This window comes from Folsomia candida, unplaced genomic scaffold (genome assembly GCF_002217175.1).
Source record: "Folsomia candida strain VU population unplaced genomic scaffold, ASM221717v1 Fcan01_Sc015, whole genome shotgun sequence".
NCBI lineage: Eukaryota > Metazoa > Arthropoda > Collembola > Entomobryomorpha > Isotomidae > Folsomia > Folsomia candida.
Genome location: NW_019091207.1, coordinates 1,148,127 through 1,172,973, shown reverse-complemented (window position 1 = coordinate 1,172,973; position 24,847 = coordinate 1,148,127). Strand labels below are relative to the sequence as shown.

Below are 24,847 nucleotides of genomic sequence, written 5' to 3'. Positions count from 1 at the left end.
GCGGAGATGGGTAATTTCAACTACTCGAGAATTCAATGGACAGACAAGATAAGAACATGTTCGATGACCATTCTTTCTTTTTTTGAGGAGAAATGTGTGATGTGAAGCAACTCTACTTGCCTTCTTTTGTCCGCTGGTGGTGCTGCGCGATTGTTATCTTTGGTGCGATCGGGTTGGTCAAGAGGCAACCGGGTTCTTTATTTCGGATCAATTTGGAAAATTTGAAGAAAAAAGTAGGGATTCGTTTGGTTTGCTATTTTTTGCACTGCAAAGGAAGAAATGTAAGAAATGTGAGGTGCAAGAAACTGTGAGAAAGGGTGTGAAATATGCGCCATCTTGCGAGATGGTGAATGAACTAGGATGTAGTTTTTTGCGTCTTGCATTTCTTGCAGGTCAAAATAGCTGCAAGAAACCACTTCTCTGCTGTTATTTCATGCAAGCAATATTTTGTTCCGGGTGTGCCACATTTCTTGCACTAGAAAGCAAAAAATGCAAGAAATGCGAGGTGCAAGAAACTGGGAGAAAGTGCAAGAAATATGCGCCATCTAGCCACCCGCCGTATGAAGTATAGTGGCGGGGCGTCGTTTCTGCGCCTTGCATTTCTTGCAGATCAAAATATTTCCCTGCAAAAAAAAACACTTTCTCCCCGTTATTTCTTCCAAGTCGTTACTTTCACCCGAAACTCTGTGAAAAATGAATTTTCCGTTAACCACAGTATTCATAAAACGTAATGAATATGCACTTCATTCGTACTATGAGAATCTTTCAACATCAATAAGATTTATTCCAATATTGACAAATAGAAAGTGTGTACTTTACAATCGAAAATATTTGAGGTGATTTGATTTTCCGTGAGAAATTTCCAGTCGTACGAAAATACGAATACATCCATCCATCCGTTCGTTTATTATCCTCGTTACAACCCACTCACCAAACATAATGAAACGTAATGGAATGTAAATGTGTGTATAAAGTTGAACTTTCACCAGAAACTCGCTCAAGTTGATCAATCGGTTTCATGAAAGGAGAAGTGAAGTGAAAGTGCACATAAATAAAATTCATGACCTCTTCTACACAACCCCGGCCCCATTCTTCCTCACTTCGAGTAGAGGTAAGCAACAATAGAAACGATAAGTGGAGAGTGAAGGATGATAAGATATTATGTGTGATAAAGATGCATGGTGATGATCTTATCTCAAATTCATGCACTTGTCAGCTTTCCATTGTACGATGCATGTCTTCGACAGATTCAATGTGTCAGTAACATGAAGAAAAATATGTCGTGGTAAGAGGATTTGGGGGATGAAGCGATTTGTAAAACTGACTTTCACTTTGAGATGAGAAATTGGTTAAGTTGTGATTCATTTGTCTGGCATTTTATTAAATGTTACAGTTTGATGAGTGTTTCGGGTGAAAGTAACGATTTGTAAGAAATAATAAGGGAAAGAAAGTGGTTTCTTGCAGGGATTTATTTTGACCTGAAAGAAATTCAAGGCGCAAGAAACTACGTCCCGCCGCGCGTAGTTCATACGGCGCGTGGCTAGATGGCGCATATTTTTTGCACTTTCTCCCAGTTTCTTGCACCCCGCTTTTCTTGCGTTTTATTACTTTTCAGTGCAAGAAATGAAGCAAACCGACAAGAAACGAAACCCTGAATTTGAGTTTGATATTTTGTAACGCATCGTGTCAAACATTTGCGCATGTTTTGGTTAAGATAAAATGTCAAGGTGTCCCGTATTGTGTGAACCTTTTCAGCCAGACAGGATCTAGTTAAGTAGCTGTAGCGATCGATTAAAATCGAGTTAATTACTCCCTTAATACACCTACATGCCTGCACACCTCTCCAATAAAGCCTCCAACTTCTTCTCCTCTATGCCTACCAGCTAGTTAACTAACACTCACCTTTCCCTCAACTTTAATACCTTCCTACGTACATACGTAGGAGTCAAACTGGTGGTAAAAGTTTCTCAAGTGACGACCCTTTCCAGCTAATCGGAGAAACACAGTCGCCTCTCGCTGCTATCCTGCTCTTCTTGGCAAAATCAACTCCTTCTCATCCACTTCCAATGTCTTTAGTTCATTCTTGGGCAACTTTTTTCCTTCTTTTCGAACTTAAGAAGAGTCTCCTCCTGCTGTATGGTGAGTACTGCGAAGTATGTGTGTACAAGCAGTGTTTCGTTTCTTGCGAATTTGCAGGATTTTTTTTTCACTGGAAAGCAAGAAATGCGGGGTGCAAGAAACTGGGAGAAAGTGCAAGAAATATGCGCCATCTAGCCACGCGCCGTATGAAGTATTGCGGCTGGGCGTAGCTTCTTGCTCCTTGAATTTCTTGCCGATTGAAATATTTACCTGCTAAAAACCACTTTCTCCCCATTATTTCTTGCAAGTGGTTACTACTTTCACCCGAAACACTGTGCACAACCTTTAGAAAAAGGTGGCGGTATAGAAAGGCGAGAGATCGCACTTAATGAGTAGGATGAGCGCGGATGATGATCCGAGAAGAAAGGGAACGCTGGAGAAATGTTTAAATCGATGCGGGATAAAAGGTGAAAGCTATTTACCAAGGTGTGACTTTGCCCTTCGTTTTGGAAGGAAATGGAATGAAAATATTATTCCTGCAGATTATTAGTCGTGTCATTACTACCACTCACTGTTTTTCCCTGTGAGGGGCAGGATTCTCCATAAAATGTGTGATAAGTCACTTATCAAGCTAGACTTATCATGGTGGTAAATCATTTTAACAAGGGCTGCTGCAAGTGCATAGTAAAAAACTAAACAGAATGCAGGAGTGTGAGAATACACGTGCTAAAAATAATACCGGATTTATGTCACGTAATTCCTTAAACTTTCTTTGACCTCCGGGTTTGCCCCATAAATCACTGGAATTGCCCATTAGCTTCATCTATTGCCTGATTTCAGATATAGATTTCTTAACTCGACGCGATGATTCCGTAGCTTCTTCACATCGTCATCTTCCCTGGCTGTGGAAGTGGTGGGGACATCGGGGGACATTAATATTGTAGGATAGGGGAGGGAAGGGTTTGTATAGCACTTGTAAACGAGGGGGACATTGAATACCCGTGGGGGCATTGAATATCCGTAGGGACATTGAATAACTTTGGGGACATTGAATACCCGTGGGGACATTGAATACCCGTGGGGACAATGAATACCCGTGGGGACATTGAATACCCGTGGGGACATTGAATACCCGTGGGGACATTGATTACCCATGGGGACATTGTCCCTCTGCCCCTTCTGCTCCCGCGGCCACTGTATCTCTTCACAATTGAAAATCTCTTAAGTGGCCTCGGAAGCCGTGGGGACATTAATATTGTAGGATAGAGGAGAAAGGATGGGTTTATATAAGATGGGGAGATGATGCGTACATCGAACAACCGTGGGGACATGGTCCCTCTCTCTTCCGCGGCCAATGGTCCCCTCTTCTTCCAACTTTCTCCTTTTATGATGTGCAGGCAGGCCTTGTGCAAGCGGGGCGAATCTGATGATGTCATTAAGTCCCTGTCCAAGTGAAAAGTGGGTCTTTGCTTGCACTTCCATCAATGGAATTGGCTATTAGAGAATATTACTTTGCTGCATTATGTGATGATACGTACGTACGTATTATATTAAGCAATCTAATAATAAATGTGCAGCCGTGGGGGGTGGTTTTTCAGGACGACGTGACACGGGCAAAATTATTGTGCATGTATTGTGTATGTATGCTTTTGTTATGCTTCCTACGCATGTATGTATTTATGTGCATATGTTTATGTAAAAAACAGCATGTCAAGTCAGGAAAAAGGCCTTTGTAAAGTTTTACATATTACGTAATATGAATCTAAAAATGAAAAGAGAGTAAATACATAATAGTGAGATTCATGAGAGGCTTCGTATATTTTGTAAACGTCGCATCTCTGCAGAAGCTTACGAAGTTTGTGAAAATTACGAATTTTTTAGGGGAAAATGCAATCTCGATGGAATCGAATCGAAACAACAATTTAATATCATTGGAAATAAGAATGCAGATTTTAAAAGAGATGAAAAGAATGCAAAATTTGTCCTTAATTTGAAATTAAGTAGGTCGCTCACAAGGACAATTTTACCTAAATTAACGAATTAGAGTTGCAAAGTAACGAAGGTCATGAATTTCTCGGATGCATATATTTATAAATATTTGTCGTTTTTTTTCACCTGCGTAAAATGTAAAACAATCAAAATTCGCTTTTGCACCATCATAGTTTATTGTTCCTTTGATGTACATACATATATAATTAATATTTGCTTACAGATAATATACATACATATAGATTTAAATATTGAATGATAAGCTAAATAATTGTTTCCCTGCTTTACAAAGAAGAAGAACCTGCATGTAGTTGGTTATAACCTGTAACGACATTTCTCAAGACTTCAGGGGGTGGATTACGTACGTAAGTAAGTGTTATTCTATAATTAACTGTGAAGGTATGTACATATGTATATCTTATATGTATTAATGCAGTGGCCGCGGAAGGGTGGGGACAGAGGGACAATGCCCCCACGGTTATTCGATGTCCCCATCATCTGTCCATCTTATATAAACCCCGGCCTCCCCTATCCTACAGTGTTAATGTCCCCAAATGTCCCCACGGCTTCCGCGGCCACTGCATTAATGTAGTATTTAATATAACCATTTGACGTTATAGGCTTAACTTTACTTCAAAGGTACGTACATTTCAGCAGTGGTGGTGAACTAAAGGGGTAAGTAATTACTTAATTAACTGCAAATGCCCGCCAGGCTGTTCTACATGCTAGACAAATTCAATTCAATTCACTGAGAGACAGACAATGGTTTCAAAAACCCCGACTTGGAAATAATATTATAGGTTAAATCACATTCGTATTAATTTAAGTCATTTAACTGCACATTAAGTAACATTTAATAATCTATGTTCAACTTGTTAGTTATGTAGCAATATTTAAAAGAATATTGTCTTCATCACGGCGACCACGAGCACACTAGGTAAATAGATTTAAAGGGGCGAAGTTTATTAACTAGCAGAGCTGGGCAAAATACTGAGTCAAAATAGAATATTTTGAGCTAAAGTTTTCCCAGGGTTTGTGTTTCCGGGGGTGTTACACCTAAAAAAAAGATGAGAATCTGCATGGAGAAAGTAACAATCTTACGAAAATACAGGTTTTGTGAAGAAATTAAAGTTTTTATCGCTGTGAAAATACATTGTTTTCACGATTTTTTAAAAATAAAGTATTTTGACACGGATAAAAAGTTAATTTCTTCACAAAACCCTGTATTTTCATAAAAATATTGCTTTCTCCACGTATATTTTCGTCTTTTTTGTGGGTATAACACCCCCAGAAATCCAAACCCTGGGAAAAACAGAGCTCAAAATACCCTATTTTCACCCAGTATTTTGCCCACCCCTGGAAATTAGTATTCTATATTTACACATTTATTTACATATACAAGAAACTACACAACCTTTTGCTCATCCTCTTTCAGGGCACTCAAAGACACACAAATTAATACACTTCTAACGCAGAGTGACGGCTAAATATCGGCTCAAATTGAATGTTAAATTGGGAACAAAGAAACCCGGCTGGAAATGAAGGAAGAAGAAAGAGATGCATGCATCTGATAAGGGGGAAAGCGGAGAGGTGTCAAAAGACGGGCTAAAAATAAAATGGACGAGAATAACCAAACCAAACCACACCCTTCTCAGAGTGAAAATGAAAACCTCAACAAAATAGTGCAGAAGAAGAAGATTTCTGAAAGTGAGTGTGCTGCGGTTATGTCAAAAACCTTGGGGAATATATATACACATACAATGTGGTGTTTAAAGTAGATTCAAAGTTCATTTTGAACGGTGGTGGAAATAGACTAGGAATAAGGAGGTGGTCCAGTGTATGCTTGAAGATTTTTGGGAAAAATCATGTGAATCGATGGCAAAATTAATTAGTATGAAATTTGGAAAAGACACGATCTCCCAATGGGCTTTCTCCTCTTAGGATGCAAATATCTCTGCCAAACGTGCCCATTGGGAGATCGTGTCTTTTCTAAGTTTCATACTAATTTATGACCGATTTTGGCTAAACTAATGTCAATCAACCATAAATTTAATTAGTATGAAATTTGCAAAAGACAAAAATGTGCAGGCTTCGCAAATATTTGCATCCAAATGGACGAAAACCCTCCTGAAATTTGGCAAATTTTACTCTTCCCATTGACACTAATTTTCCAAAATCTAAGAGCATACTACGCTGGGACACCTCCTCCATTCTGAGTTTGGTGGTTCAGTTCAGTTGTTGAGAAGACGAGGAAAAAGGAGGACTCGCCACCACACCACACCACAAACGCAGACAAAGAGATGAACATAAATCAGATGTGGGGAGAAAGCAAATGAAAGAAAGAAGACCCCTCGTGGCATCATCGCATCGCACTTTCACCACTTTCTCTCTCTCTCTCTCTGCTCAACCCTGCTTTATGTCTTTTTAGCTGACAGAGCAACATGCACTTCTGCGGATGCAAAGGAGAAGAAGAAGATGCCTTCACGTCCTCACTTTCACATTATTCACCTGTTTTCAATGTGCTCTGTGCTGGGAGGAATGTCTCTCCCCGCGAGGAAAGAAGGGTATCCATCCTCGGTCGGGTGGCGGACACCCTGCCTGAGCAACAATGTCAATTTATCCTCCAAGTAAGTAAGTAAATGACATGACTTGGAGATAGCTTCTCTTTTTTTTGGAATTCAATAAGGACATGACTGCATTTTTTACTGCATCGGTTCGTTCGGAATTATAAAGTGTTTCGAGGTGAAAGTAAGTAACCATTTACAAGAAATAACGGGAAGAAAGTGGTTTCTTGAAGATAGATATTTTGACGTGCAAGAAATGCAAGGCGCAAGAAAGTTCGCCCAGTCGCTATAATTCATACGGCGCGTGGCTAGATGGCGCATATTTCTTGCACTTTCTCCCAGTTTCTTGCACCTCGCATTTCCTGCGTTGCTTGCTTTGCAGTGCAAGAAATGTGCAAGAAACTAAACACTGGGTGCAAGAAACTGGTTACTTCAGCGACTTTGACCTGCGCGAAATGCAAGACGCAAAAAAATACTTTCCGTTCATACGGCGCGTTGGCTAGATGGCGCATATTTCTTGCACTTTCTCCCAGTTTCTTGCACCTTAATTTTCTCGCATTTCCTGCTTTGCGTTGCAAGAAATGTAGCAAACCGGTAAGAAACGAAACACTTATTATATAAATTTCTACTTGAATTATGTCACAAGAAGAAAAAAAGTTTGAAATTATTACAGTAAAGTAAACAAGATGGTGGGGCACACCGGAAATTACAAACTACCGCCGCAGTCGTACAGAAGATATCCATCTTACTTGACGAAAAGTACAGGTACGGCCATTTCGCTAAGCTTGTGCATGTCAAATTAAGCCATGCGATTTAGACCGGGGAGGAACTTTTACTTTTACTCAGGACTTGGTTAGTTTGCAGGAGGGAGTGAAGTGCGAGACAGGAAATGCGAAATGAAAATGAATATGCAAGAGAAACAGAGGAGACGCTGGGACAAAAAAAAGTAATTTTCACTTCGAAAACTAAACTTTTGCTCTTTTCACCCACTTTTCACCATTTTTATTTGCTCATCCCACGAAGAATATTCTGTTCTCTTCTTTTAAAGGCAAAATGCGGGCAGAATGGAGGTTTCTTAGTGGATGCTCTCCGATTTTGGGAAAACTAGTGTCAATATATTGCAAATTTGATTAGTTTGAAATTTGCAAAAGGCACAATCTACCAATGGGCACGTTTGGTTAAGATATTTGCATCCAAAGAGGAGAAAGTTGGCAAATAAAGTAATAAGTTCGCACTAAAGTTGGCAAATTTCATACTTTCTAAATTTACTGGGTGCTTTCTCCTCTTCGGATGCAAATATCTCTGCTAAACCTACCCATTGGGAAATCGTGTCTTTCGCAAATTTCATACTAATCAAATTTGCCACCGATTGACACAAGTTTCCTCAAAATCGGATAGCATCCACTAGAAGACCTCCCTTGTACCCGAAATTTTACCCATTTTTACATCATGTTGTTAATGTTGGGCACGAAGCCGAGTCATAATGTGTGTTTGCCACAGGGAAATATTGTTAAGACTCAGGAAAAAAAACTGGTAAAACATATGCAGAGAAAGTGAGAGACCCAGAGAGAAAGTGCAAGTAGGTAGGTAAACCCACGTAAACCGTGCTGCTGGGATTTATCCATGCACAGAACGTGGATTAAGGACGACGTGCATTGTTTGCTGTTTTGGCCCGTGTCTCAAAAAATGCAAAGTGCTGTCGTTATATGTACATTCCTGTTAGAGATGAGACGAACAGACAAGTTCGTGCCTTGCATAAGGAAAAAAGAGTGAAGTTTAAAAATAAATGTGCCACAGGGGACGTGGAAAACCATTAATTTTACGAGAAATAAGGTGCAAATTAATCAACTCTCTAAAGCCGTGTGTGTCTTATCTGGTTTTGTGCCTTATCAAAATCATCAAACTTTCTCCAAAAATTCGGGTCACCAACTGACACCTTTTTTTTAAAATTCTAAACAGTTATAAAGTATTTCCCTACGGATCGTATACTGCATGCACATCCATTCATGACTACAAAAAACCCTTTAAAAATTTCGATTTAGAAAATTTAAAATTTGTTTTCTGTCAGCTAAAAGTTTTTTTTTTACACTGCATGATTAGTTTTACATATAAACATTTACTTAATTACATATTCGCCATCACCTTTCCCCTTGCTTTCTGAGAGTTGAGAGATAAGCTTATCACACAGTCTCGACCGGGGCGAAAGGCTGACCCTTGTCCCCACTTTGGTAATACTTTCTCTGGGGTGGGGTCATAATAATGTGAGTGGCGGGATGATCCTGCCGGGGAGCTGGCGGGTGCTGGGATTTGCTGACCGGCGTGGGATTTACGGGGTGATGCATCGGTGACGGGTTGGCCGTCGGGGAAGGGTCATGTTCCCCCATTTCGAGGTCTTCATAAGGGCACCCGCTGCAAGGATTTTGTTGGAATTCTGCCTCCCGGCTTTCTTCATGGTCTCGGATCAGGTGGTGGTGGTGGTGGTGACAGTAGTGCGGGTGTGAATATGAAGCCTGGCCGGTACAGGGTTCACGACTGGATTCGACAACAAGGGCACTTTCAAGGTCGATATCCTCATCCATATTGGTCAGAGAGGAGGACCGCGTCGGGGGCACGAGGGGGAGGTAGTACAGAAGGCAGGAGACGGAGACCAGGAAGAGAAAGAATATGAAAATAGCGTCGAAGAGGAGAAGCGCGTTTAACGCGAGGAGTTGCATTTTGTGGAGAAAGTGGAGAAAGAGAAAAAGAGTATTCAAATTGGGGGATAAGTCCACCAACAAATTTTATAACGATAAATTTGTAGGTCAAACTTTACTTTCTCCAGAGGTGAAAGTATATTTGGGTCACTGCTAAAAATACGCCGCGTCAATAATGAGGAGAAGAGACCTCGAATGAATCGTGTAAATGTCAAAAGTTGGAAATCCACACAAATCCTGAGTGAGTAGGTGGGAAAATAGCGCAGAATTAAAAATGGAGTGAAGAGTGAAAGTCTTCTTCCTTGAGATTACACTTGAATGTGGCTGTCTGCAGATATGTAGCTCCTCCTCGTCGTCTTCTTGTGCAGACGGAGAAAGTGGATTGTTACACAGTTCTTCGTCTGATATTCAGCAATTGGAGACCGATTTCCCGTTAACTTTCACTCTATTATTCTCTCCAAACATCAAATTCACATCAAACCACTTCACTTTCTCTTGACTGTTAAATTAAATATCCGCTTTTATGAGATCCCCCACTCACTTCCTCTCGGCTCCTATCTTCAACTTTGAGTTCCGTCGGCCCGGCGCAAAACTGCAGTTTTATATTTCACTTAGCTCCGTCTTCTTCTTAACGAGTGGATAGAAAATTTCGAAAAATATCTCGGAGAAAGTACGGGTTTATCTCGAATTTATTTATACAGCGTAAAAAAACTGCAAGTGTCAATTATTCCGCGTTCGAAAGAGAAAATCAAACAGTTTCAGGCCTGATCCACCTTCTTCTTTACTGTATTTTTTTTCAAGTAGAGAGGACGAATAGTTATGAAACCTAGTACTTTTATCCCGGCTGAAAGTGTCTCTTTCCCGTCCCCAGAAGGGAATCAGTCAATTAAAGTATGCACGAATTCCATTGAAGAGTAAAGAGCAGAGCAGAGCACTAAGCAAACACTTTTTTCCCTTGCTTTCTCCTCCTTTCTGGTGAAAGTTCGTCGTTCTATATCAGAGCTCAAGCAAACTTGGCCGCTGCTATGAATGTGATGTGAGTGAGTTTGCTTTACTGATGCTGCCCGCCTGTATGTATCGAGTTTTTTTTTCTCTTTTTTCAGCTAAGAATCCGACGGTGACAAATTTTGAAATTGAATTGCGAACTGGTGAGTGCTGCTGAATTTGGTTGTGCCGACGTCCTCTCGTAGAAGATAGAAGATTGCACAATCAATACGCTTGGTGGCTGTATGGATGAGATGCGATCTGATGGAATGGATTGGGAGAGAGAGAGAGAAAGCTGAATTGTGATTTTGGTATCTGACTTTCTCCTCTGACTTGGCTTCCACTAAATGTTAATGCTAACACGGTTTGGTTGAATGAATTGGTTTGACTCTTGGTTGACAGCTTTGACTACTCTTTCCCCCCGGACTCTGAGGAGAAGGAGGGTCCTCCTTTCATTAATGAGCAGAGAGTGAAAGTACCTTAAGTAAGAGTAACGAACTGAACGTTTCACTTCACTAAACTGTCGCTTGGGATTTAATTCCAAATTTGAATTCAATTCTGCTCCTCTGAGTTAAACACTTAAATCAAGATGAAGATTCTGACTTGGGTAAGATTCTTCCAAGAAGTGAAAGTTTGAGAAAGTTGGGGTTAATTGATGGGTTAAATTAGTTCGATGAAGATCAATTGAAAGTCGGGGGAGGCAATTAGATGGGGAAAGTTGCTTGTTGTTGGAATTTTGACGAAATGACAGTACTCAGAGTCACAGTTAAATTTGTGGCGAGTGAAATTCCGGTGAGATCGAATTAGTGGTTTGTGTTGGTTCGTATCGACTGTTCACTCACGAACGAAACGTGGAATGCGGGTGGTGGGTGAATCGTTGCAAATGAAATTATGGGTAAGATGCAGGCTTGGGAATATTTCGTGTTATGTGGATATCTAAATTAATTGCGGACGAGTGGATGGCTGGCTGGTTTTCGGGGAAAGTTGATAATTGCTGGGGTGCAGTTGAGAAGATAATGAGGATCACGGAGTTAATGTCACGTCTTCGGCTGGAAAGGTAAATTATGCCGGTATGAGTTTAACTGTTATTTCATTACGTGTGAGGAAAGTTGAATTATTATTAGTAACAAAGTTATGCAACAAAAGGTTAATTAGGTAAGTTTGGATATGTAATAAATGGCCAATTATTACCTGAACGTGTCACTAGGTTGGCCAAAGTTATGTAAGGATTCGGACTTGAAGTCGTTACGAAATTCTGAAATGGAATAAGCAAACCAGACTGATTAGTGACAGTGTTATTAATGGCATAATGTGGACAAACCGATATATCGATGACGCAACACATGACACAAATATGGACAAATAAATATATTTTTGATACAAAATGGACAAAAATATGGACAAATAAATATATTTCTGATACAAAATGGACAAAAATATGGACAAATAAATATATTGTTGATACAAAATGGACAAAAATATGGACAAACAAATATATTGTTGATACAACATGGACAAATAAATATATTTCTGATACAAAATGGACAAAAATATGGACAAACAAATATATTGTTGATACAAAATGGACAAAAATATGGACACATTAATTTATTTTTGATATAAAATGGACAAAAATATGGACATAAATATATTTTTCAGACAAACTAAATCCTTTTTGTCCGTATTTTACCTAGTGGCCCAGGAACTAAGTAATTTCGCACATTTCAACGTCAATAAACGGGCAGGAAAAAGACAATGGACGGAAAAGTCACATGAAATTATTCGCTATTAAAGAAAGGCAAATATCACAACAATAGAAATTCCCAAGTAACAAATAACTTCCATTTGCGAAATGAATCTATGCATGTACATAACAAACTTGACGTTGGAGTTTACCACACTATTCGTCTAAAACGGTGGCTGTTCCATATCTCTCTTTCTCTCTTTAGTAGATATTTTCTTAGCTGCAAAATTCCTCATTGTGGTTGAAGAAAGCATAACTCGAGATATTTGAAATATTCTGTCTGTCGCGTTTCAAAGAGAGAGATGGAGATAGCGAGTTAGACAGCAACTAATTGCGGGTTTCGAGAATACAGAGACCTGCTCCACTTTACTTTGTTCTTTGTACGTACACCAGTGGCCGCGGAAACTGTGAGGACAAGGGGGCACATTAACATTGTAGGATAGGAGAGGGACGGGTTTGTATCAGATGGGGAGATGATGTGGACATGGAATAACTGTGGGGACATTGTCCCTCTATCTTGTCCCCACGCTTCCGCCGCCAGTGTTCTTTTAGTATTATAGTCACTATGGGGTATGTACATACAGTGGCCGCGGAAGCTGTGGGGACATTAGCATTGTAGGATAGGGGAGGGAGGGGTTTATATAAGATGGGGAGATAATGTGGACATCGAATAACCGTGGGGACATTGTCCCTCTCCCTTGTCCCCACGCTTCCGCGGCCACTGTTCTTTTCGTATTATCATCACTATGGGCCATGTACATACAGTGGCCGCGGAAGCTGTGGTGACATCTGGGGACATTGCAATTGTAGGATGGGGAAGTTACACAACATGGACAAATGATTGGGACATATCGAATAACCGTGGGACATTGTCCCTCTGTCCCCACCCTTCCGCGGCCACTGGTGCGTAGGTTATGCTATGCTATGCTCCCAGCTTTCCCTTGTTGTTTGAATTCATTTCCGTCAGAAGACCCATTTCCATTCAACACTTGTTTCTCGTGCAGTGTGGATGGAAGGCTAATTCCGACAACCACTTGTAAATTTGCTACGCCATGCAATCAGTTAATGAATTGCAGCGCAGCTCTCCGACTTTGTACGTACAATGATTTCAATCAGCTTTCGGACTTGTTATCATGTTCCATTTGAGAATGAATAAATATTTCGCCACAGAGAGGAACTCATCTGCATGTATGATTAGAAGACTTGCAGTTGTAAGTTGCAGTTGTGCTAATTTCGCAAAACATTTGGCGAAATTCTGTCTAACAGAGAGTTTTGGAGGGTGTGCAAATTTTGGTCTTGAATTTTATTGTTGTAGAAAATGGGATATATTAATTTTGTAGATTTTTTTTGCGAAAATTTGGCCAAACCTTATCAAACAAAAAACAATGTTCTTTAGGTTGCACATTGTGCAAATTTTGGCCTTTAATTTTACTGGACTGTAAAATATGGGGTGTTTTAATTTTGTAGATTTTTTTTGCGAAAATTTGGCGAAACCTTGCCAAACAATGTTCTTTAGGTTGCACATTGTGCAGATTTTGACCTTGAATTTTCCTGGATTGCACAAAAATGGGGTTTAATTTTGTAGAATTTGTAACGTTATTTAATATGCAATTCGAGTATGTAAAATGTGTCTCAACAAGTCTCCAGGTTAAGATAAAATCATGAGCTGCTGCAATTTTAGCAACAATTTGAACAAACCCTACGTACCATAAAGTTCTTGAGGGTACACAATGTGCAACTTTTTACTGGATTGCACAAAAATGGTATTCTTTAATTTTGTCAAATTTTGTTTAGCGCAGTTAATAAAATATATGTGCAATTCAAGTAAAATCCGTCTCCAGGTTGGGATAAAATCCAGATCCATTGCAATTTTTTTGGCACTTAAAAAAATTCACGAATTCAATCCATTACGTAATGTAGCTCTCAAAGCAAGCTTTGAATTTCTCCAGGGTACATTTTTTCAATGAAAAATGCCAATTTCTCGAAAAGCGCAAATTACTTTAAAATTACACGAAAGTAAACTTGTCAATTAGCATATTGGCAATTCATTCTGATACAGAGGCGGACTTGCTAAAAGTTGAAAACGGATCGACGACCAGTGGCCGCGGAAGCCGTGGGGACATTAACATTGTGGGATAAGGGAGGAGGGGTTTATATAAGATGGGGAGATGATGAGGACATCGTATAACCGTGGGGACATTGTCCCTCTGTCCGCACCCTTCCGCGGCCACTGAGCTCAAGTCTCAAAACCAATACAACACAACGGAAAGTTTATTTTGTTCAGATTCTCGAGTTTCATTTCATTTCACCGAATTTCACATAAAGATCGTGGTTTCCAGTGTTTCGGGTGAAAGTAAGTAACCACTTGCAAGAAATAACGGGAAGAAAGTGGTTTCTTGCAGGTGAATATTGTGACCTGGGAGAAATGCAAGGTGCAAGAAACTACACCCAACTGCCAGACGGCGTGTGGCTGGATGACGAATATTTCTTGCAAGACGTAAGAAACACCTTCCCGCTGCTAGACTTCGGCTAGATTTAGCATATTTCTTGCACTTTCTCCCAGTTTCTTGCACCTCGCATTTCTTGCGTTTCTTGAGTTTTAGTGCAAAAAAATGTAGCAAACCCGCAAAAAAGAAACATTGAGTGCAAGAAAGTGGTTTCTTGGTGGTCAGATGGCGTTTATTACTTGCACTTTCTCCCAGTTTCTTGCACCTCCCACTTCTAATCCTGCATCTCAAGAAATGTAACAAACCCGCCCGAAACGAAACACTACAGATCGCGGTTTGACATCTTCTGCTTCTTGCTTTCTTCGCAATACGTGCCAGATTTACTCCGCGGTGAGGCTTTTATTGAGCTGGCTGGCAAGCAGACGGCTCTTTCTTCCCCGGTCGGGTGGATTCCTACCTTTGCTAACTTATCATTCCCTGAGATTGACAACTCTGTCACAGACTGTCAAACACAGGAAACCAGACGTAAGTAGATGGCTGGGTGGGTGTTGAACAAGACTTATTACATGGGGAAATAGAATACAGATATATTTGCGGCGGTGAAGTTGACATACTATTTACACAAAGTTCGTAACATAATAATCAGACCGAATTAAATTTTGTTGTTATTGTCGTAGCAAGTCAAGTTTATCAACAAATTGGGTAATTCCATCTGAGAAATGTCGGCGTGATAAAGAAAAACTTAACAAATCGGTTTTTAAAACTGCAACATGTCAGGATTTTGAGAGACTTTCACCAACTACATATACCGACATATATCTCTTAGAAAACTGGTACTAAATCATTACTGACCTGTGTGCATATATGACTCTACCTACCAGTACTGGTAGTAACGGGAATTACCGTTTAGTAATGATGTAATACTTAAAAATTTAATACCAATTGGGTAGGAATTTTTTTACCAAACCGATACCAGTACGGGGTGTACATGTGAATCTACCAGATCTTTAATAATGCATAGGAGAACAGAAGTGATGGTGAAGTTGACAAACTAAGTTCATAAAGTACGCATAACATAATAATCAGACTGAATTTAATTTTGTTATTGTTGTAGCAAGTCAACCTCGTCAACAAATTGGATAATTCCATCTACTACACAAAGAAAAACAAATCGCTGTTTACGCGTGAAATGTGTCCCGATTTTGTGAGATGCGACCAACTTTCACCAACTATTTTTGACAATATACTCAAAAAACGTTACCAGTTTCACAAGCACAATTTCTTTCCATGGCTGACTTTAAGTGGACGGAAGGGCACGTAGAAAGACACCGCGACATCGTTACAGAATGTTTGTAACATTTGTAATTTTATTACCTCAGGGAAATTCAGACAATGAGTTGTACATAGTAAAAAAAACAGGAAATACGTAAATGGAATTGAGAAGACGACTTTATTAAGTAGCTTCAGCTACTTTATGCGAAGACTTTCTGTCTGTCTGTCTGTCTGTCTGTCTGTCAGCAGGATAACGGGAGAACGGATCGAGATAATCCAAATCGGTTTTCGCCATCATACATAGGACCCCAGGGGGAGGATCCTATCAACTTTTGGGGTCAACCGGACCACCCCCCTGGCGCCAGGGGGTGTGGTCGGGGCAAAATGAGATTTTTAGTGCAATTTGGTCTATAGATGAAATAGAGTGAAATTAAGTTGTCCCGAATTGTGCCACACCTCCTCGTCGCCAGTGGGTGTGGTTGGGGCAAAATGAGATTTTTACAAAAATTGAATGTATAGATGAAATACAGCGAAATCGAGTGTTCCCGAGATGTCGTGGGAGTGGTTGGGGTGAAGTAGTCTGAAGCTACTTCCTTATGTGCGTTACCCACGGTTTATTTTCGATCTTCTCGTCCGAACCTTGTTCTTTTGTACGAAAGACAAGTGTACTATTTTAAATTATAATTGTTTCCGTCCAAAACAGGTTAATCTGATTGAGAGCGAGAGGGAGAGAGGGTTCAATCCCTAGAGCACCGTTTGTGCAGAGGTATGATGACCCCTGAATGTTGCAGGTGTAGTTTAGCTATAGAATTTGACTTGCATATTTGCTCATCAAAATTCCTCCGTCTTCTTGCGAGGGACGACTCGCCCATGCTGGAAAAAGTCTGACATAAATCTCTACAAACTTTGGGAAACGGAAGAAAGACCAAAATTTTATACGAATATTTACAAGTTGCTGGTTTCAAGTTGGAGTTGGATGGATGGATAGGCTTTGAACTTGTAAACGATGAAAATATTAAAGTGTCAGTCATTCCAGGATCCCAATTCTTGTTTGTTGTTGGACAGTTTTGAGTGGGAGGAGAAACAGTGGCCGCGGAAGGAGAGGAGTAATGTTCCCACGGTTATTCGATGTTAATATCATCTTCCCATCTTATATATACCCCTCCTTTCCCTATCTTTATGCAATGTTAATGTCCTCAGATGTCCCAACAGCTTCCGCGGCCACTGTAATGGAAGGGGAGACCTTGTAGCTTGTAAGTCACAAGGCTATTGTTGTGCAGGGATATTAGTCTGGTTTAAATTACTTTCTCCAAAATCGCAGCTGATGCAAGAAGACAACGCAGGAGGGGAAGACCAGTGGCCGCGGAAGGAGGGGCAATGTCCCCACGGTTGTTCGATTTCTGTATCATCTCCCCATCTAATATAAACCCCTCCCTCCCCTATCCTACAACGTTAATGCCCCCACAGCTTTTGTTTGATGTCCCCATCATCTCCTCATGTTACGTAAATCCCCCTCCCCTATCCCATAATGTTAATGTCCCCACATGCCCCCGCGGCCACTGTGGAGGAACGTACCGCACGAAATTAGTACGCAGCATTCAATCAACCTCAAACTTTTCACCGGATTGAAACCAAAGTCAACTTTTCCACCATTTCAAGTTGTTGATGACGACGCTAGACGGCTGGTTTTACATGGACACAATTTTAAGGACAAATGCATACCCGATTTATTTGTGGTGGAATGGAAACGAGACGAGTGTCGTGCCCAACTTTCACCCTGCTAAAGAGCAGTTTAACCCCGGTAGTTCTGTATCATGGCAGGCGAACTTCGTGACGGGAAACATACAATAAAACGAGGAAAGTTTCCCGAATACATAGACTTTGAAAAGTCTACAAATGAGATACATACAACTGTTTCCTTCCTCCTCGTTTGGCAAATCAATTGATCCGGTGACAAAAAGATTCCCTGAGGACACGTGACGACATTTAGATAATTTTATACCTTGCTTTTTCAGTTACACCACGTGACATACAAATGGTGCATGATTCAACCACGTGTACGCACTCATATGTAGAGACGAAATGGAATTTATGTAAATTAGGACATACCAAATACTATCATTTTCCTGGTTCAGTTTTAGAATTTGATACATAAATTATGTATGAATGCGGGTATTTCGGAGGATGAGATTGATGATAAAGCGGGTTAAATTAGCTGGTCACGGAAAACCCTCATCGTTCTCATCATATCGGAAAGCAAAATAGTTTTAAACTTAGTAATTCGTCTTTTGTAAAGTTACAATTGGGGAACAAATCTGAAATGGGATCTGCAACGGTATCCGATCCGCTCGCCAAACCCGCATCCAACGACCGCGGAGGTGTGGGGACGGAGGGACAATGTCCCCAGGGTTTTTCGATGTCCGCATCATCTTCCCATGTCATATAAAGCCCTCTCCTTAAATGTTAATGTCCCCCGAGGTCCCCACAGCTTCCGCGGCCACTGCCCGCATCTATATTTGTTTGGGAACCAAGTTAAATAAGTTTTTCTCTTTGCTTCTCTTCCTTTCACCTCGCAGAAAACTTTCTCTTTTTCCCAGTTTGGTCAGACTTTTGCTAATAAATCCTTTCCAGGAGCCGAACAAACACAGATTTTTATTCCTTGACTTTTCAAATCTGGACGGACCACCATCTGAATCTCGCTATTGTGTTGGATTCTCTGTGTTACTGGTTGGTCAAAAAAGTGGGGAGAAAGTGTCTCAACTTTTCTGAATAAACAAACCAGGGCGATTAATTGAATTGAATTGAATTGGGTGGGCATTTTTATCGGGGGAAGTTTATCCGCTAAAAAGTACGGGTATGAGGAGAACTAGTGTTTCGAACTTTTTTCTTGTTGATTGCCATCATCAAAATAAATTTCTATTGAAATAGTGCTGACTTATATACAGGGTGGTTTAAATGTCACGCAACAATGGAAAATTTTTCAATGGGAAAAATCCCTAAATCCCCATTTGTTACAAGATTTTGGATTAAGATTTTTATAATGATTATCAAAACTGATGACGAAATTCTTAAAACATTAAATTTTAGAGACAAAATTTCGATAACTAATGGAAATTTACAAATTTTTCCCATCGAAAAATTTTCCATTGTAGCGTGACATTTTAACCACCCTGTACATATGTAGTTTTGGTCGAAATCTGACAAGCGTTTGTGAGCAAATGTTTTGTAAAATGCAGGTCTGTTTCATTTCTAATTAGTTACAAAGTCAGGAAACTTAAAATATTGATCAAATTGGGAGTACTTTTACCTAATTATAGTAAACGTTAGATTTCCCTTAGTCAGATTTTCATAAAGTAAAACTTCCTTAGTTATTAGTACGTATTATGATCAGGGACGCATCTCAACTAGTTTTCTTTGACATTAACTTTATAACGATTCTCATTCATCACACAGTTGACCGAGCACCTAGTAACTTCCTGAAGAATGTCCAGTGTTTCGGGTGAAAGTAACGACTTGCAAGAAATAACGGGGAGAAAGTGGTTTCTTGCAGGTACTTATTTTGACCTGCAAAAAATGCAAGGCGCAAGAAGCGACGACCTGCCGCTGTATTTCATTTTATGGGTGGCTAAACGGCGCATATTTCTTGCACCTTCTCCCAGTTTCTTGCACCTCGAGTTTCTTCCTTTGCAGTGCAAGAAATGTACCAAACGTAAATGAAACACTGAGTGCAAAAAAATGGTTTTTACAGCTATTTTCACCTGTGAGAAATATGTATGAGGCGCTTGAAACTACATTTCATACGGCGCTCGGCTAAATGGCGCATATTTCTTTCACTTTCTCCCAGTTTCTTGCACATCGAACTTCTCTCTTTATACTGCAAGAAATGTGACAAACCCGAAAACCCACCTGCAAGAAATTACGGGAAGAAAGTGGTTTCTTGCACATATTTTAAACGAAACACTGGACTTTCTTCGTCAGTAGAGAGACAATAGATAAATTTCCTTCGTCCCCCTCATTGGAGAGAAAGTTTTCATAATTATGTCATTCTGACTCGACTCCTCAAAACTTAGCGAATGAACTTATTGTTTTTATTTCTTACAAAGAATAAATCTTAATTTGGCCAAATCCTTAGTTTGTTTGCTGGTGGGTGTCGGATATCATGAAATGAAAGAAGAAGAAGAAGAAGGACCACTCTCTCAAAAAGTAGTCATCCCTCCAATCCAAACCCAACTCTTGCCACTTGTCTTTGTCTCTCTCGTTTAATCAATCAATTTTATCTTGGCTAGCACTTTCCATCTGTGGGGGAAGGAATACGTCCAGTGGCCGCGGAAGGGTGGGGATAGAGGGACAATGTTCCCACGGTTGTTCAATGTCCCCATCATCTGCCCATGTTATATAAAGCTTTACCTTTCCTATGCTACAAAGTTAATGTCCCCACGGCTTCCGCGGCCACTGGGAGAATTCAGGCTACTAAAACGTATGGACATGATTCAGTGCCCGCGGAAACGTGGGACAGAGGGACAATGTCCCCATCATCTACCCATATTCCTCGTCCTCCCCTATCCTACCATGTGTCTGTCCCCACATGTCCCCACGGCTTCCGCGGCCACTGTACAGCCGCCCAGTGAAGAATGGGAAACTCATGGACTGCACTGCACTTGCCAGGCTCATCTCGTCAATTATTTCGTCTGGCGTGAATTTTGTGAAGGCCAGAGAAAGTAAGAATGCAAGACATATCTCAGCACGAGTTAGTGTCAGTGGATGGATCCTGTCGAATCCTTCTTTCGTTTAAGCCGCATACAATATTTAGTTTGGTGGTGGGTGGGTGGCTCGACCGATTGTTTTGCATCTTATGCAAGTGACGATTCGGCAGGGTTGCAGTGGCCGCGGAAGCAGTGGGGACATCTGGGGACATTAACATTGTAGGACGGGTTTGTATAATATGGGCGCATGATGGGGGCATTGCCCCTCTGTCCACACCCTTCCGCGGCAACTGGCTGGTTGTTGGACCTTCATGAGCGGTTATGTAAGAGCTAACAAGACGAGAATGTTCAAGGTTTTAAATTACTTTTAAATTATTTTTAGAAATTGTAGAGAGGAAATGTTCAGTCCTTTAGTTTTGAACTCGTTCCTTTGTATTTTGGGTTATCATTGGATACCCGTTGAAGCGAAAAGTGAAGATTATTATTGTTACGAAGTGAAATATTTGGGTCATACTTCAATAGATTGAAACTAAAATCAGGCAGGATTCTTCACGGAATTTGGGATATGTAATACGCTCCGTTTTTGGGTGAAAGTAAGCACGTGCACGAAATAAAGGGAAGAAATTGGTTTTTCCCAGCTACATATTTTGACCTGCAAGAAACTACGCCGCGCCGGTGTGCTTCATATGGGGCCAAATGACGCGCATTTCTTGCACTTGCTCCCAGTTTCTTGCACTTCTCATTTACTGCGTTTCTTGTATTGCAGTGCAAGAAATGTAACAAACCGGCAAGAAACGCAACATTGGGTGAAAGTGACCACTGCAAGAAATAGCCGCAAGAAACTGTTTTTTGCAGATATTTTGACCTGCTAGAAATGCAAGGCGCAAGAAACTACGCCTGGCCGCTATACTTCATGCGGCGAGTGGCTAAATTGTGCGCATTTCTTGCACTTTCTCCCACTTTCTTGCACCCCACATTTCCCGCGTTTCTTCCTTTCCAGTGCAAGAAATGTATGTACTAAACCAGCAAAAAACGAAACACCGAGTATATTTTGAAGTATTCGGAATAAAATTTGAAAAGTGAAGTTTTGAAGGGATCACTTTCTCCTCACCGTGGAAAATAAATGCACTGATGTGTGTATGTAATATCCAACAGGAGAATAAATTGGAGTGAAAGTGAGCGACGAGAAGGGATGTGTGGCATGAGAAGGAAATGAGTTTCACGTTTTTCTATCTCCGTCTAGGAAATATGCTCAACGCCACGTTGAAAATGGGGAAAAGTGCAAAAATAAGTAGTTTATACGCAGAGGAAAACAGGTTCCTTACTTATTCGCCTGGTTATTTACCCACCACGATCAACAGTGGCCGCGGAAGGGGTGAAGACATTAACATTGTAGGATGGGGGAGGGAGGGGTTTATATAAGATGGGGAGATGATGGTGACATCGAATAACCGGGGGGACATTGTCCACCCTTCCGCGGCCACTGAACACGATCAACATGCATGTCAGTCGGTTGTTGCTCATAATAAATAAGTGACTTTACACATTTATTTATTGATCAATCGATTCAATTCTCTTTTCCATCGCCCACGACATATTTATTTACTAACTTTCTCCAAAAGGAAATTTGCTCTCTCTTTTTTCGATGTACCTTTTCGATTAAGAGTTCAATTTTGATTGTATGTATTTCTTAAAATAAACTTGTTTTCGCAAATTTTGTAATCTGGAATAATCAATCTGCTCTTTTCACCGAGAAGAACAACTTGTTAGGACGCATAGTGGCCGCAGAAGGTGTGGGGACATTTACACTGTAGGATTGGAGGAGAGACGATTTTATGTATATGACAACATGGAATAACTGTGGGGACATTGTCATACTGGGCCCATATTTCCGCGGCCACTGTTATTGCCATCGCTATGAACCATGTAAATACAGCGGCCGCGGAATTCATGGGGACATTGCCATTGTAAGATTGGGGAGGGAAAGGTTTATAAGTTGGGGAGATGCTGAGGACATCGAATAACCGCGGGAAGATTGTCCCCTCAAGCTTCCGCCGCCAATGTGGCCAAAACTAGTTTCGCCTTCATTTTGCGTATTCCGAAAAGTTTGCAATTTAAAGTAATTATCATTGGATCGATGGCAGCCAGCCAGCCAGGCAGGCAGGCACACACCTGCTGTATCACGATGGGAAACGGTCGTCCATTTCTATAATCGAATTTTGGCCAACAATTCAACAAAAGAGGTAACGAAGCTCGACTTAAAATTTGATTTCGATTCGCCACAACCAATACTTTCTCGGGGAAGCAGTGGCCGCGGAAGGGGAGGGAACAGAGGGACAATGTCTTCACAGTTATTCGATGTCCCCATCAACTTATATAAACCCGTCCCTCCCCTATTCTACAATGTAATGTCCCCACGGATTCCGCGGCCACTGCTCGACGAAGGGGTTGATTCGGCGAGAAAAGGGAAAATTGAATTGTATTGTGCAAAAGTAATAAAGAACGGTAACGGGGGCCTGGTCATGACATGTATGGTCACACAACACGGACATTCGTACCCACCGAGGCTGCTGCTGCTCTTTGATATCTAATCAGGATTAAGTTGTTGCTTGATGTGGTACTGATTCGGTTTCCGAATTTCGGGGGTGGCGGGGATTTGACCCCGGTGAGGCGGAGTTCAGTTTGGAATTGAAAATTCAAAGGGGTGAAACGAAATCAAAGAATTCGAGATGTTATATAGCAAAGTTGTGGTTGGGTTGATGCTCTGATCTTAACGAATTTTCTGGACGGAAAAGTGTACCAGAAATGATTTTACTTGGGTGGTTCTTGGCTAGACAGGAGGACAAATTTTGGTAAAAATAAAACATACTTTTTTACGGTTACATAAAATAAATAGTGTTTCGTTTCTTGCGGATTTGCTACATTTTTGTACTGGAAAGGAAGAAATACAAGAAATGCGAGGTGCAAGAAACTGGGAGAAAGTGCAAGAAATGCGCGCCATTTAGCCGTATGAAGTATTTACAGTGGCGCGGCGTAGTTTTTTGCCCCTTGAATTTCTTCCATGTCGAAATATTTACCAGCAAGAAACCATTTTCTCCGTTATTTCTTGCAAATGGCTATCCTTTCACCAGAAATACGTTGTCAGCCGTGACTACTTTCACCCAGTTTTTGGCTTCTTGCGGCTTTGCTACATCTGTTGCTCGATAAAGCAAGAAGGTAAAGAATTTCGAGATGCAAGAAACTGGGAGAAAGTGCAAGAAATAGAACAATAGCCGCGCGGCGTAGTTTCTTGCGGCTTAAATTTCTCCCAGGTCAAAATATTCACCTGCAAGAAACCACTTTCTCTCCCCCTTAGTTCTTTCAAGTGGCTACACTTTCACCAGAAACACTGTTAATAAATATATAGTAAAACTCATTCAATTCTTGTCATGGACTGATGACTGTTGTTGATGGAATTTGGTACATATATTATATTCGTTCCAATCCAACCTAAATGATGACATTTTATTGCCTATTGGCTATATATAAATTGAGGGCATGGGTTTGCAGGCGGCAGGATCAGATTTCTAAAAGTCCCTCCGGACCGACAAATAAAAATATGGCCAAGAAACTGTATTGATTTCATTACTTCATCTCCATTTTTCTCCTTTCCTCCCTCCTCGACCCACCAGGCACCCACAGTGGCCGCGGAAGCGTGAGGGGACAGAGGGACATTGTCCCCCACCGTTAATCGATGTCCCCATCATCTCCCTGTGTTATATAAACCCTTCCCTCCCCCATCTTACAATGGCAATGTCCCCCCATGTCCCCACGGCTTCCGCGGCCACTGACCACCCAGCAGACATTGTTGAAGGGAAAGTAAACCGAGGAACGATCATCATTTCATTTCACCAGCAGTTGAGTTGTTGCGGAAGAAAAGTGAAACCAAGCGTATCGCTGTACGAAAGTACATACGACGATCGCAGCACGTACTGAGCATGTAGTCGAGGTGGGGGTGGTTTATTTCAGGTACGACAATAAATTGTATCGTATCACGCAGTCTAAAGTTCCTTCCACGCTTGGTGAAAGCTCCAGCTTTATGGAATGCACTTTGAAATTGGGCTATATTCATGGGTAGGCAGGCCATTCCGGCGAAGGGGCAAGGGCCGCGGAAGCAGTGGGGACATTAACATTGTAGGATAAGGGGGGAGGTGTTTATACAATATGGGAAGATGATGGGGACATTGGATAAGCGTGGAGGCCCCAGATAATCGTGGGGAAATAGGATAAGCGTGAGGACGTGGGATAACCGTGAGGACTTCGGATAATCGTGGGGACATCGGATAACCGTATAGGGTCAGCAGATAATCGCGTGGACAGTGGATAAGCGTGA

At 41.0% G+C, this 24,847-nt stretch overlaps 1 long non-coding RNA gene across 1 annotated transcript in view; it reads right to left on the bottom strand.

Moving 5' to 3' along the window:
- Positions 1–4,220: 4,220 nt before the first annotated feature.
- The window catches only part of LOC118437678, a 28,314-nt gene continuing 7,687 nt past the window's right edge, over positions 4,221–24,847 (bottom strand). The window contains exons 2-3 of the long non-coding RNA XR_004836274.1: positions 11,501–11,564; positions 4,221–11,358 (exon numbers count right to left, since the gene is read on the bottom strand). This is a non-coding gene — a long non-coding RNA (uncharacterized LOC118437678). The remainder of the gene's footprint in view (positions 11,359–11,500; positions 11,565–24,847) is intronic.